The 15,643-nt window shown below is 37.8% G+C and overlaps 1 long non-coding RNA gene across 1 annotated transcript; it reads left to right on the top strand.

The window, feature by feature from the left end:
* The first annotated feature begins 14,187 nt into the window (after positions 1 to 14,187).
* Positions 14,188 to 14,940, top strand: LOC113337972. The gene is made up of 2 exons (XR_003354520.1): positions 14,188 to 14,546; positions 14,690 to 14,940. It is a non-coding gene; the product is annotated as an uncharacterized LOC113337972 (long non-coding RNA).
* The last annotated feature ends 703 nt before the right edge of the window (positions 14,941 to 15,643 follow it).

The following is a 15,643-nucleotide window of genomic DNA, read 5'->3' on the forward strand; positions in this document are numbered from 1 at the left end:
GGGTATGACAACATCCAACAAAGACTTAATAGAGCAGTAACAAATCAGCATTGGAAAACAACCAACCCCCATGATGGAATAACACACATGCCACGAATAGCCTCAGATCATGCTCCTATCCTGCATCAAACAAAAGCCTTGGACTGGCAATGGAGTAAGAATTATAAATTTGAGCATCTATGGATATCTCACCCTCAACTTCATCAAGTGGTTACCTCGGCATAGGATAAACTACAGGACTCAGATCCACCATTAAACCTCCATCTCAAACTCATCTCAACCAGTGAAACTCTAACATAATGGAATAAGATTTGAAAATACGGGGGTCTAACAACCTCACCCAATATTTCGATTAGCAATCTGTATGGACTAACTCTAATATACTTTTAAGAGACTCAACTAGACAGTCAGACTCAATCTCCATAAAAAGTATATCAAGGAATTAATATCTCAATCTCTCGATTTGATCTTTACTCAAGCAATCTGCGAGTCTTTATCAAATACTAGAGATATAAACTTGGATGGTACCAAAGACCAATATCCAAGGATCAATCAATTTCCAATCAACAACCAAAGGTTGGATTTTACAATTGATCGATACAACGTACAACTTGTGATATTTCAATTATATAACAAAATATAATGCGGAATAGAAATAACACAGACACCAGAAGTTTTGTTAACGAGGAAACCGCAAATGAAGAAAAACCCCGGGACCTAGTCCAGATTGAACACCACACTGTATTAAGCCGCCACAGACACTAGCCTACTACAAACTAACTTCGGTCTGGACTGTAGTTGAACCCTAATCAATCTCATACTGATTCAAGGTACAGTTGCGCTCCTTACGTCTCTGATCGTAGAAGGATACTACACACTTGATTCCCTTAGCCGATCTCACCCATAACCAAGAGTTGCTACGACCCAAAGTCGAAGACTTTAATAAAAAAATCTGTATCACATAGAAAAGTCTATGATAATAGATAAATCTGTCTCCCACAGATAAACCTATGAGTTTTTTTGTTCCGTCTTTTGATAAATCAAGGTGAACATGAACTAATTGATAAACCGGACTTATATTCCCGAAGAACAACCTAGTATTATCAATCACCTCACAATAATCTAAATCGTATAGTAGCGAAACTAGATATTGTGGAATCAAAAACGATGAGACGAAGATGTTTGTGAATTCTTTTTATCTCGCCTATCGGGGATATAATCTCAAGTGAATTATTCAATTGAACTCGTATGATAGAAAATGGCAAGATCAGATCGCTTAACTACAAGAGAAGTAGTTTCGTCTGGCTTCACAATCCCAATGAAGTCTTTCAGTCGTTAACCTACATGGTCTCAAGAAGAAACCTAAGGTTAAAGGAGAATTGACTCTAGCAAAACCAACTAGTATCACACACGAGGTGTGGGGATTAGTTTTTCCAGTTGCTAGATGTGTTCTTTATATAGTTTTCAAATCAGGGTTTGCAATCCAAGTTACATTGGTAACAAAGCATTCAATATTCACCGTTAGATGAAAAACCTGATTTAACCAAGCTAATATCTTTCAACCGTTAGATCGAAACTTAGCTTGTCACACACAAATGAAATGTGTTTCATTTAGGTTTGAGTAACCATACCTAAACATGTACACTTAGTTGGTTCACAAATAGTTAACCAATGGTTAGCCATATGAGCACTTTCATATTAACCGTATTCATCTTTCTCATAACTAGTTCAAATGACTAATAAGAACAAGCTGAAGAGTTGTTCAAATGCTTAGTTCTTTATTCATGGACACAATTGAAACATAATCGGTTTGATTCATTTGAATCAATTCATGAACAATATACCCACGGTTTGCAAATATTGCATATTCATTATAAATTATTGTTTTAAGTTCATGAATTACCGATTTGAGAAATAACCAGCTTGGGTATGGTATGGGTATGCGTACCTTAGCTACCGGATTTGATTTTACAAACTCAGCAGTATTTTTCGGATCGAAAACTTCCGTGGGTATGCGTACGGGTATGCGTATCTAAGGAGTCGGTTTACTAGTTTGCAAACTACAAATTCAGCAGAAATTTTCGGTTGAAAACATCCGCTGGTACCCGTACGGGTACGCTACCTAACCTGTCTCCTTCACCAATACCATATGCACACACTTGGTTTCCGGCACATGGATTTATACTCTAATGTGCGAACACACTATATATGCTTATATCCATTGTTGGTAATCTCAACTCTACATTTCAATCATTGAAACATTCTTCTATAATGTTATAACAATCGTTATTCACGACTATCGTCATCAAAGCTATTTTCAATATTGAAACGTCATCATGACTTTCGTCACGAGTAAATATGAATGTGGTTAAAGGAAAAGCTTACCAACACATATTTCGAGAAAAAGATAGGGGAGTAAACTCGGCTCGAAATTTCAAATGTGTATGTATGAAAACTATCATACTTATACGACTTTGTCTCAAGAGTATGAGATAGAATAGACTTTTGAGTGATAGATAAGTTCAAGTCTCCACATACCTTTTTGGTTGGATGAAGTTCCACTGGTTCCTCGAGTAGTTCTTCGTCTTCGTAAGATGATTTCCATGGAGTCTGGAGCTCAACTACACTTAACTATCATAGACCGAGACTTAGTCATAAGTAAACTAAAAATCAAGACATATAATTTTGATCTCTAATATTGACAAACATGCTTGAGATAGAAACGCATGCGAGTTCAACCGAGCAATGATCTAACAATCTCCCCCTTTGTGAATTTTAGTGACAAAACTATCAATACATATGGATTACAAAATAAATAAAACTTTGTATCTTCTCGTCCACATGCTTGATCTCCTTGGTGCTTCAACATTACTCGAAAACTTCATCTTTTCCAAGTACTCCCATGATTCCATAGATGTTCAGTTCAGCATCATAGTTGTTGAAGTTCCGTAGCCATAAAAATGAGAAAACAAAAGGTCTCGATCATTGTTATACAATGTCATAGTATTATTACAAAGTATCAAAGTTCTTATATCACAACTTCGACAACAATACTATCGTGATACGTATCACTCCCCCTTAGTCAATACTTCGTCTCAACACGAAAACCAATCCCCGTTACATAATGATCTGAAAACCATATGTATTTGTAGTGTGAACTACATATTAATTCCCCCCCCCCCTTTTTGTCTATAAAATTGGCAATGGTACGAAAACGGGATCCTAATGAAATTATCATGGAGACACTTCAAGAGCAAAGAAAAGTACATATCAACTTTGTTTAGATGCAATCATAAAGCCGAAGCTAAATGCATTTATCACGGAGTTTATAAAGATACAAGATAACTCCTCAAATATTCCACAGCCGCACTCCCCACAAAGATATGGAAATTAAGCGTAAGTTCAAAATAACTCTCCCCCATTTGATGTCATTCCCGAAAGAACAACAAGAGCGACCTTACTTTTTATAAGAAAAGAATGATTTCAAGATAGCACTAAGATACTTAGAAGATACATCTACTTAGAAACAAATGTGGAAAATAACGTTACACCTCAAGAATTTCCAAACTCAATTTCCCAGAGGATCTAGATAAGAGTAGGGGCAAGAGCTATGGAAGACTAATGAACCTGAACGACACCAATAGACTGCGGTAGGTGTTGAAACGTAGCAGTATCTAATGGTTTGGTGAGAATATCAGCCAATTGTTGTTCTGAGGGCATAAATTCCATATTAATGATACCATTTTCATAGAGATCTCGAATAAAATGATACCTTATATCAATGTGTTTAGCCCTTGAGTGCTCAACTGGATTTTTTGTTATGCGAATTGCACTGGTGTTGTCGCATAAAATTCCCATTATTCCAGTGTTAATTCCATAATCAACAAGCATTTTTTTCATCCATAGAAGTTGAGTACGACATGAGCCTGCAACGATGTATTCTGCTTCACATATTGAGAGGGATTGTGAATTTTGTTTCTTGCTACGCCAAGCTACAAGATTCAGTCCTACATAGTAGAAACCCCCTGACATACTTTTTTTATCCTCCACACATCCTGCCCAATCTGCATCTGAATAGGCAGTAAGATCAGTGTTAGTATCAAAAGTGTAAGATAGACCATACCCTGCAGTGTGATTAATGTAACGTATAATTCTTTTTGCAGCTGCAAGATGAGATTCTTTTGGATTTTCCTGGAACCTAGCACAACAACCAACACTAAAAGTAATATCAGGTCGAGTAGCTGTAACATATAAAAGACTTCCAATGATAGATCGATAAAGTTTTTGATCCACATTTACACCTTTATCATCCCGATGCAGTTTACCAGTGGTAGGCATAGAAGTTAGTTTAGGAGTTGACTTATCAAGGCCAAATCTTGAGACATGATCCTTAACATATTTTTCTTGGGATAAGTAAATTCCATCCTGTGTTGTTGAATTTTGTAAACCCAAAAAGAATTTTAATTCACCAACATTGCTCATTTCAAACTCCTTTCCAAGAGACACTTGAAAATCTTGTGCAAGTTTCTCCGAGTTGATCCATAGATGATATCATCTACATAAACTTGAGATATCACAACATCTTTTCCATTCCATTTGGTAAACAACGTTTTACCAACTCTTCCTCTCGAAAAACCCTTCCCAAGAAGAGATGAAGTCAGTTTTTCGAACCAGGAACGAGGTGTTTGTTTCAACCCATATAGCGCCTTATTAAGTTTAAGGACGTGATCTGGGAAGTCAGGGTTTTCAAATCCCTTAGGTTGAGCTACATAGACTTCTTCCTTTAAGGTTCCGTTTAAAAACGCATATTTGATGTCCATTTGAAATAACTTTACCTTAAGAAAACAAGCATGAGCTAATAACAATCTAATGGACTCAAGGCGTGCCACATGAGCAAAGGTTTCATCAAAGTCGATTCTTTCGATTTGTGAGTATCCTTGAGCGACAAGTCTTGCTTTGTTTCTGACAATTGTGCCAAACTCATCAGACTTGTTCTTAAATATCCATTTGGTGCCAACTATATTGACATTTGGAGGACAAGGTACAATCTTCCATACATCTTGTCTATGGAATTGATTTAACTCTTCGTGCATTGCATTTACCCATAAGGGATCGCTAAAAGCTTCATCAACATATATTCCTTGCTTCTACTTGTGAAAGATAACAACCAAAATTGCACAAGTTTTGAAGTTGTCCTCTAGTCTTTGCAGTAGAATCTCTTCCTCCGATGATACTGTTGAGATCATGGTTTCTTTGAACCCAGAGGTGTCGTTGGGGGACACGTTTCTTGTTCAACAGGCACAGTCTGATCAGTGTTTTTTCCTTGTCACTAGAAAGATCGGGATCAATGATTGTAGGTACAACTTCAACTGAATCCGGAACTTCTTTGACTTTCTCAGTTATCTCAGTTGGAGGCAATTCAGCAGGGGAAAAATCATGATGAAAGTCGCTAATATCATCAATGATAACGTTAGCGGATTCCATCATCACTTGGGGTCTGAGATTAAATACTCGAAAACCATGACTATCAGATGCATATACCAAAAAGATACCTTCATCGCTTTTAGTATCAAATTTCCCTCTCTGTTCTCGATCTTTTAGGATGTAGTACTTACTTCCGAATACTCTAAGATAGTGTAAATTGGGTTTTCTACTATACCACAATTCATATGGAGTGTTTAGGGTTTTAGACCGTACGTAGACACGGTTGATCAAGTAACATGCTGTGAAGATAGCTTCTCCCCAAAATCTTAGTGGTAAGTTTTTGTTATGGAGCATGACTCTGGCCATTTCCTGAATATTCCTATTCTTCCTTTCTCAACTCCATTGGCTTGAGGAGTAATAGGTGGTGAGTATTGTTGAATAATCCCCAGTTTGTCACAGAATTCAAATACTTTGGTTTCCTTGAATTCGGTGTCACGGTCGCTTCTAATTTTCTTTAGTTTGCGACATTGTTCATTCTGGATTCTATTAACAATAATCTTAAATTCACCAAGGGTTTCATTCTTATGAGTTAAGAAAGCTACCCAAGTGAATCTGGCGTAGTCATCTACCATAACTAAAGCATACTTCTTTCCTCCAACAGTAGATTGTTGAATTGGTCCGAAGAGATCCATATGAATTAAATCATGTGGAGCCTTAGTGAGAATATCTCGAGATGACTTATGGTGAACTTTCGTTTGTTTACCCTTTTGACAGGCACCACAAACACCGTCAATCTTTGCATTGATTTTGGGAACGCCTCTAATAAGTTCTTTGTTAATGATCTTAGTTAAGAGGCGATAATTGATGTGACCGGCCAAAACGCTCATGCCAAAGATGTGTAGATTCCAACTTAGTCAAATTGCAACAATTGCTAAACTAAGTATCAAGGAGATTACAATTATTTTTACCACGAGTTCCTTGAAAATTACTTTTCCAGTTTTGTCTACAATGTCACATCCATTTGCATTGAAGACAACTCTATGGCCTTTGTCACAAATTTGACTAATAGAAAGAAGATTTGCAGTCATACCTTTGACGTATACTATATCATGGATTTCTGGAACACCGGGAAGCTTGATCATACCCTTCTTGCTAATGTAACAACTCCCATCTCCGAAAGTAACTGGTCCTCCTTCAAAGTCACTTGTGGAGACAAACCACGAAAGGTCACCAGTCATATGTCGGCTACAACCATTGTCAAGAAACCATTGGAAGGGTGATGTTGATTTTAAGGTAAAAGCTCCCATACTAGCACTACTTTCCTGTTTAGGATTTCTTGTTAGTATTGTACACCTTTTTAGATAAGCAAACAATTGTTCAACTTTCTTGTGGAGATTGCTCGCAACTTTTATACTTTTCTGAAAACGTGTACATGTATGTTGATTGTGATTGAGAGACTCACAAAACATACAAGGACCAACATCAGTAATCTTATTTGAGAAGTTCTTCCTTCTATAAAATTTCTCAAAGTATAAACTTTGTTTAACACTTGACTTAATATGATCCTTTACAGAGGAATCAAACGAGTTATTCATCATAACTGAAGAATTTTTTACAGACGTCAAATCCTTATGCTTTGCAATTATTGCAGCAAGATCACGATTGATTCGGATTTGTTCATCCAACTTCATTTGGAGAATAACAAGGGTTTTAGAACATTCCCTAAGATTGTGGTTTATTCCTGGTGAAACGTTTATAGAGACTTTACTGTCCACCTAGTCAGATCGCCACAAACACAAAATTTTGAGGTCCTGAACGTGTTTGCCTGCTCTGATACCAATTGCAAATGCGGGGGTCTAACAACCTCACCCAATATTTCGATTAGCAATCTGTATGGACTAACTCTAATATACTTTTAAGAGAATCAACTAGACAGTCAGACTCAATCTCCATAAAAAGTATATCAAGGAATTAATATCTCAATCTCTCGATTTGATCTTTACTCAAGCAATCTGCGAGTCTTTATCAAATACTAGAGATATAAACTTGGATGGTACCAAAGACCAATATCCAAGGATCAATCAATTTCCAATCAACAACCAAAGGTTGGATTTTACAATTGATCGATACAACGTACAACTTGTGATAATTCAATTATATAACAAAATATAATGCGGAATAGAAATAACACAGACACCAAAAGTTTTGTTAACGAGGAAACCGCAAATGAAGAAAAACCCCGGGACCTAGTCCAGATTGAACACCACACTGTATTAAGCCGCTACAGACACTAGCCTACTACAAACTAACTTCGGTCTGGATTGTAGTTGAACCCTAATCAATCTCATACTGGTTCAAGGTACAGTTGCGATCCTTACGTCTTTGATCGTAGAAGGATACTACGCACTTGATTCCCTTAGCCGATCTCACCCACAACCAAGAGTTGCTACGACCCAAAGTCGAAGACTTTAATAAACAAATCTGTATCACACAGAAAACTCTATGATAATAGATAAATCTGTCTCCCACAGATAAACCTATGAGTTTTTTTTTCCGTCTTTTGATAAATAAAGGTGAACAAGAACTAATTGATAAACCGGACTTATATTCCCGAAGAACAACCTAGTATTATCAATCACCTCACAATAATCTAAATCGTATAGTAGCGAAACTAGATATTGTGGAATCAAAAACGATGAGACGAAGATGTTTGTGATTTCTTTTTATCTTGCCTATCGGAGATATAATCTCAAGTGAATTATTCAATTGAACTCGTACGATAGAAAATGGCAAGATCAGACCGCTTAACTACAAGAGAAGTAGTTTCGTCTGGCTTCACAATCCCAATGAAGTCTTTCAGTCGTTAACCTACAGGGTCTCGAGAAGAAACCTAAGGTTAAAGGAGAATCGACTCTAGCAAAACCAACTAGTATCACACAAGAGGTGTGGGGATTAGTTTTCCCAGTTGCTAGATGTCTCCTTTATATAATTTTCAAATCAGGGTTTGCAATCCAAGTTACCTTGGTAACAAAGCATTCAATATTCACCGTTAGATGAAAAACCTGATTTAACCAAGCTAATATCTTTCAACCGTTAGATCGAAACTTAGCTTGTCACACCCAAATGAAATGTGTTTCATTTAGGTTTGAGTAACCATACCTAAACATGTACACTTAGTTGGTTCACAAATAGTTAACCAATGGTTAGCCATATGAGCACTTTCATATTAACCGTATTCATCTTTCTCATAACTAGTTCAAATGACTAATAAGAACTAGTTGAAGAGTTGTTCAATTGCTTAGGTCTATATTCATAGACACAATTGAAACAAAATCGTTTTGATTCATTTGAATCAATTCATGAACAATATACCCACGGTTTGCAAAGATTTCATATTCATTATAAATTATTGTTTTAAGTTCATGAATTACCGATTTGAGAAATAACCAGCTTGGGTATGGTATGGGTATGCGTACCTTAGCTACCGGATTTGAGTTTACAAACTCAACAGAAATTTTCGGTTCGAATATTTCCGTGGGTACTGTACGGGTATGCATACCTAAGGTGACTGGTTTACTAGTTTGCAAACTACAAACTCAGCAGAAATTTTCGGTTGAAAACTTGGTTTCCGGCACATGGATTTATACATTAATGTGCGAACACACTATATATGCTTATATCCATTGTTGGTAATCTGAACTCTACATTTCAATCTTTGAAACATTCTTTTATAATGTTATAACAATCGTTATTCACGACTATCGTCATCAAAGCTATTTTCAAGATTGAAACGTCATCATGACTTTCGTCACGGGTAAAGATGAATGTGGTTAAAGCAAAAGCTTAGAAACACATATTTCGAGAAAAAGATAGGCGAGTAAACTCCGCTCGAAATAGAAAATGTGTATGTATGAAAAGTATCATACTTATACGACTTTGTCTCAAGAGTAGGAGACAGAATAGACTTTTGAGTGATAGATAAGTTCAAGTCTCCACATACCTTTTTGGTCGGATGAAGTTCCACTGGCTCCTCTAGTAGTTCTTCGTCTTCGTAAGATGATCGCCATGGAGTCTGGAGCTCAACTACACTTAACTATCCTAGACCGAGACTTAAGTAAACTAGAAATCAAGACATATAGTTTTGATCACTAATATTGACTAACATTCTTGAGATAGCAACACATGCGAGTTCGACCGAGCAATGCTCTAACAAGATTAACTTTGGCCATCTACCCACTTTAATCAAAAAGTCAACCGCGAAAATTAAAGCTTCCCAACATCAATGTGCTACGCAAACTGGAGCTGCACTGGAAAACTGGATTCAACAGGAAAAGCAACTCCGCATTGAACACTTGAATTTATTGGATTGCCACGCAACATATTGGTAGCAGAGATCTAGAATACAATGGCTTCAGTCAGGCGACCGTAATACCACATTCTTCCATACCAAGGCCACAATTCATAGAAGCTGCAACAATATACAACAACTTCAGGATCATCAAAACAATTGGATTAACGACAAATAAGAAATTATCAGGATCATGCTTGAACACTTCACAAACCAGTATACGGCTCCAAATATAGTAATTGATGAAAACCTGTTCGAGGAAATAACACCAAGGTTAACCCCCCGAAAATTTGAGAAATTAACAACGGAAGTTACCACTGGGGAGATCAAACATGCGCTTTTTTCCATAGGATCGGACTGCACTCCAGGACCACATGGATTCACCAGTAAGTTTTTTAGAGTTTTTTGGGAAACAACCCAACCACAACTTATTGCTATGCTCCGAAGTTTCTTTGAGTCTTTCAACATTCATCCTCTCATGAACCACACTAACATCACTCTAATCCCAAAGATTGAACATCTTTCAAAACCATCTCAGTTTAGACCGATAGGGTTATGTAATGTCACTTACAAAATCATCTCAAAGATCTTGGTCATACGACCTCTACTCCCATTTTTGATAAGCCTACACCAAAATGCCTTTGTGCCTCAATGATCCATTCATGATAATATAGCTATCGCAGCTGAAACTTTTCACCATATCAGAACATCATACCGTACGAAGGATCCTAAAATAGCACTGAAACTAGACATTCAAAAGGCCTATGACTCCTTGGACTGGGGATTCATCAAACAAGCTTTCACCAGCTTAGGCTTCCCCTCCAACTTTGTGGATTATATTATGCTATGCATATCTACGGTAACCTACTCAATCAATATCAACGACACATCGCATGGATACATCACTCCAACCAGGGAATACGGCAGTGAGACCCTCTCTCTTCTTATATCTTTATTATTTGCGCGGGAATACTGTCCACCAATTTGGGAATACTTGAAGCACAAAATAAGATAGAGGGGCTCCGTATTTCTCAAAAAGCTCCAACAATACTGCATCTTATGTATGCGGATGATCTCTTGATAACATACAAAGCAACTCCAGAAGGCACCAACCTCCTCAAACTACTGCTACAGGCCTACGACACCTCGGCGGGTCAACACATCAACGACTCTAAATCCACACTAATACATCACCCGAAACTAGAACAACCCCAGATAGATAAGTTAACCCAAGATTTCGACATGCCAAAAACATCGAACCCCCCTACTTATTTAGGAGTACAATTTAAACATGGTAGATCCTCTAGCCACATATTTCCACCTATGCTTCAACGGCTGGCACGCAAGGCAAAAGGATGGATGAACAAATGCCTCAACCAATCAGGAAGATTCGAACTCATAAAATCATCACTAACCCCTACTGCCAACCACCTCATGCAAACCCAAATCCTTCCTTCTCATATCCACCAGAAAATGGATCGTATCACGACAAACTTCTTCTGGGGTCACGATTCTTCAATCAGAAAACTCCACCCACTGGGAAAAGAAAAGATCCACAAACCCAAATCACAAGGAGGGCTCGGTATCCGAAATAGTAAGGAACACAACAAAGCGCTACTCATGAAACGAATTTGGCACATTCACATTCACAAAAACCCTAACTCTATCTTAGCCAGACTATATAATGCAAAATACCTTGATCAGACCCCCATTTTCGAAAACATCCCACCACTCCCGTCTTCCCCTAGCCCTCAGTGGAGGCAAATGGCCTCGCATATACCATTTTTCAAACAACATCTTTTCCACCAAATAGGAGATGGATTACACACCCCATACAAGCAAATTGGATACCACAATTTGAACATACCATTAACCGAGCTTCTTGTTATCCAATACAATCAGTAGCCGACATCATCGACCCATTAACCAGGAATTGAGATCATGAAAGATTAAGCCTACTACCCCACCCCATAATTCAACGAATCATTAACATCCACATCCCACAGAGTAATCAACCCGATAGGATCATATGGACTTTTACCAAAAGCGGACAATATACTACTGCTTCAGGATCGATACAACTGCCTCACTAGCGCTTCTGCGCAAACTCACCAAAACCCCCTTCCACCATCCAACTTCCTTTGGACACTCCCATGTCCCCCAAAAGTACAGCTTTTCTTGTGGAAAACAATTAATGAGGGTTTACCAACCCTCGACATTCTTCGTCGCATCCATCTCACCAACTCCAACCTATGTCCTCAATGCAGTTCTAATCCCGAAACATCCAGTCACATTATGCTATACCGTCAGACATCTATAGATTCTTGGAACCTCCTACTAAACCACCTCAGAAATCTTCACATTTCCTCGCAAGGCATACTCATTTCACCACCTCACCAAACAACCATATCTGAAATCCTTCAAACAAAAGTGCCTGCACCAATAACCACAACCTTCTGCTTCCTTTTTTGGTCCTTATGGTTAACCAGGAACGGTGTGATGTATCACTAACATCAACAAAATCCGATAAATGTAATGGAAATGGACATCAAGCTCCAACAGGAATATTCTTGGGCACATACGCACCTCCCACCGGTGCTCCCTGGGATGCAGCCATATGCAAACCCTGCACAAAGAACAGTAATAACTTCAACCATCTTTGTAGGATGGCTCAAGCCTCAATCAGATTGGATCAAAATCAACACGGACGTTGCAGCAAGAGGAAGCCCCGGAATAGAGGGAGCAGATATTATTTGTAGAAATGAGAAAACCAACACTATCCTAACAATAACACAACCTCTAGGCATCACCACAACACTTGCAGCGGAGACCTGGGCTATGCACATAGCCTCTAAAATGGCGACGGAACGAGGATGGCCAAAAGTCCAATTTGAAACGGATTCGAAAAATTTAATGAGATTTATAACCTCAGATATAGACCCCCTTGGTATATATCTAACCTGGTTGCAGAGATCAAATAAAGGCTCGCCCAAATTCAACAATACACCGTTAGCCACGTCTACAGAGAAGCAAATCAAGTGGAAGATGGTTTAGCAAACCGAACAACGGATGATTGTTCCATAGGGAGACTCACGACAACAGTGTGGGGACATACAATTCCGCAATCTATCAGTTCTATTGTAATAGCGGACTCTATAGGTATTACGTACCCCGTGTAATTTCAGTCTAATTTAATAAATTTCATGTTTAAAAAAAAAGAAAAAAAAAGAAAGAAAACTTGACAAGTTACAGATCCATCCTTACAAGGAACAATATGATCAGTAGTACCTTGTCATACACACTAGAGCTGGCAAACAAGCCAAAACCCGCGAGTTAACCCGTGCCCGGCCCGTGAAAACCCGAACCCGGCTCGGCTGGTTCCAAAACAAGCCGGGTTCGGGTTGGAGAAATGTCGGCTTGTGAGTAAACGGGTTAACCCGTCCCGGCCCGTGAACCCGCGGGTACAACCCGTAAACCCGTCTAAATTGCTTATAATAAGTTATATTTAATCATAACCGTCGGATTATCTAGGGCTAATCATATCCTTACGTTTAAGGTATAAAAAGGAAAGGCTAAACCTAAAACATCATTCTCTTTTTTTCTTCTGCCTCTTCTGCTCGTTCTCTTCTTCTGTGTTCTTCGGCTGGTGGAGAATTAGAAATGATAGTGAGAGATTGAGAGTTTGAGACCGAGAGTTGAGGGGAAAGGTTTCGTTGGTGTTAATAATAGTGTTACTGATGTTAATTAAGTAAAAAGAAGATGATGAAGAAGTTGTGAATTAAAAAGGAAAAAGGTTGGGTTTTCTCTGTGGTTAAGATTGAGTTTGAAATTGAGGAAATATAGATCGAAGTATGGTTGTTGGTAGTGTTGTTGAGTCGAGAAATTGATTCCAACTCAAAAGGGGGAAGTAATTTAGAGAAGATAAATTAGGGTTATGTGAGTTGAGGATTGATTATCAAATTCCAGATGGGATTTAAGATCGTGAGATGTAGAAGAAAATAGTTATTCTTATTTGAAGATTGATTTACAGAAAAAAAAAGAAGATAATTATTGTAAACTCAGTATGAATTTAGATTTAGGGTTTTATTATAAGAATCATTATGAATCTTTTCTTTGATTGCATGTTGTTCAACTGTGGTTGTTTTATCTAGTAGATTTATTAATAGTTTCTTATGCATTGAGATTGAGTTGAAATTCTTTACATACTTCTGCAGGCCAAAGAAGGTGATGGATCCGCAACACTTTCAATGGTCAGTAGATCATCCTTCCCGTTTGCATTCCTTTTTTATTTAATTTTTTCCGCCTTAATTATGACCTACGACAAATTGCAAAAATATGAGTTACTGGTGTGATCGAATTACTAGTAGTATTGTTGAATGAGGTATGCCTTTGTTTGTTGATAATTCTAATTGAAGTATATATGGTCCTGTGGATGTAATTGCAGTTGTTGATGATAATTCTAATTGAAGTATATATTCTAATTGAAATTGATTTTCATCTCTGTTTTTATTTCTTTAAAGAGTGGAAGATGATTTGGTTAAATGGGATTGTTCTTGTTTGGAAAAAGGAGAGAAATAGAGAGCTATTGATGGCAGTAAGAGTTGGTGACTAAAATGGCAAGGTTCGTGCTTGGAGGGTGGTTGAAAAATTGTCTCAACAAAATCCCTTGTGATTTGAAGGAGCTAATGCACAGATTCTTCTGCAACATTTTTGTAGTATGTTTTAACTGGCAGTACTCAGTTCTAGCCATCACGGGGGTTGAACATCTAAAATGGTATTGCACTCTGAATTTTATTATCTAGTTTTGTGACTAAATGGTGTCATTTCTTGTAAAGTTATCTACTAATTCTAAAAGGGGTTGGTGACTGATTCTTTTATGTTTCCCGACTAACTAATTTTTTTTATTTTGTATATAAGTTGGCTCAACTGAGGGAAGAGTTGGTGTCCATCATTTGGATTTGGATGATTCTCAGCAAGAGAAAAACTTCACCTTCAAATGTATAGAATTCTTGCTGCGATTGAAGCAACGATGGGTTGAGCTGAAAATGGACTGATTAGATGTATGTTAGGTGTTATAGGGAAGGATTTGGAAGGATTTGTGTTTGCTTATTGTAATACTTGTGTTTGATCTTTGTAATTTGTCCTAAATTAACTTAATTAAAATTTGATTTGATTTTTAATCTAACAAGCCGGGTAACCCGTGAACCCGCAAGCTTTACCCGTTACGGGCACGGGTTGAAGAAATGACTACCCGTGAAGAATATCAACCCGCGGGTTTTGGCCCGTATTAACCCGAACCCGTGTAACCCGTAACAAGCCAGCCCCGGCCCGCCCGTTTGCCAGCTCTAATACACACCCAAACTTACAACAGCATAGCTAGATTAAATACATTTAAGCCTTTCATTTTATTTTTTTTAATAAAATACTTCACTGATAATCGCACAGAATAAAGCGCTCAAGCTCAGATTTGGGAACATTATAAAGAAGAATAGTTTCCTTTAAAGATTCATACACAGCATCACAATCAGTAACATGTGCGAAGATAATGTCATTCACGTGCATATTGATATCAGCAACATCTTTCATAGCATTAACAATTAGTACATTCATACGTGCATCGACTTCACGTCCAACCCTCTGCACCTGCACAACTGTAGTACCAGTTTTCTTATTAACGTATAAAACAACATCAACCACGGTGTTGTTATAAGTTTTTGGTAGGTTGCTAACGATGTGAGTAAGGCAAGTATTATCAGTTTGAACGTTAGAAATCAGTGGTGCAGCTATTGTAGATTTTTTTTGCTCGGAACGTCCTAGAGACGTGGGCACATTGGCTACAGAAAAGATAAAGCAAATGATAACTAGAACTGA

This window comes from Papaver somniferum, chromosome 1 (assembly GCF_003573695.1).
Source record: "Papaver somniferum cultivar HN1 chromosome 1, ASM357369v1, whole genome shotgun sequence".
NCBI classification, from domain to species: domain Eukaryota; kingdom Viridiplantae; phylum Streptophyta; class Magnoliopsida; order Ranunculales; family Papaveraceae; genus Papaver; species Papaver somniferum.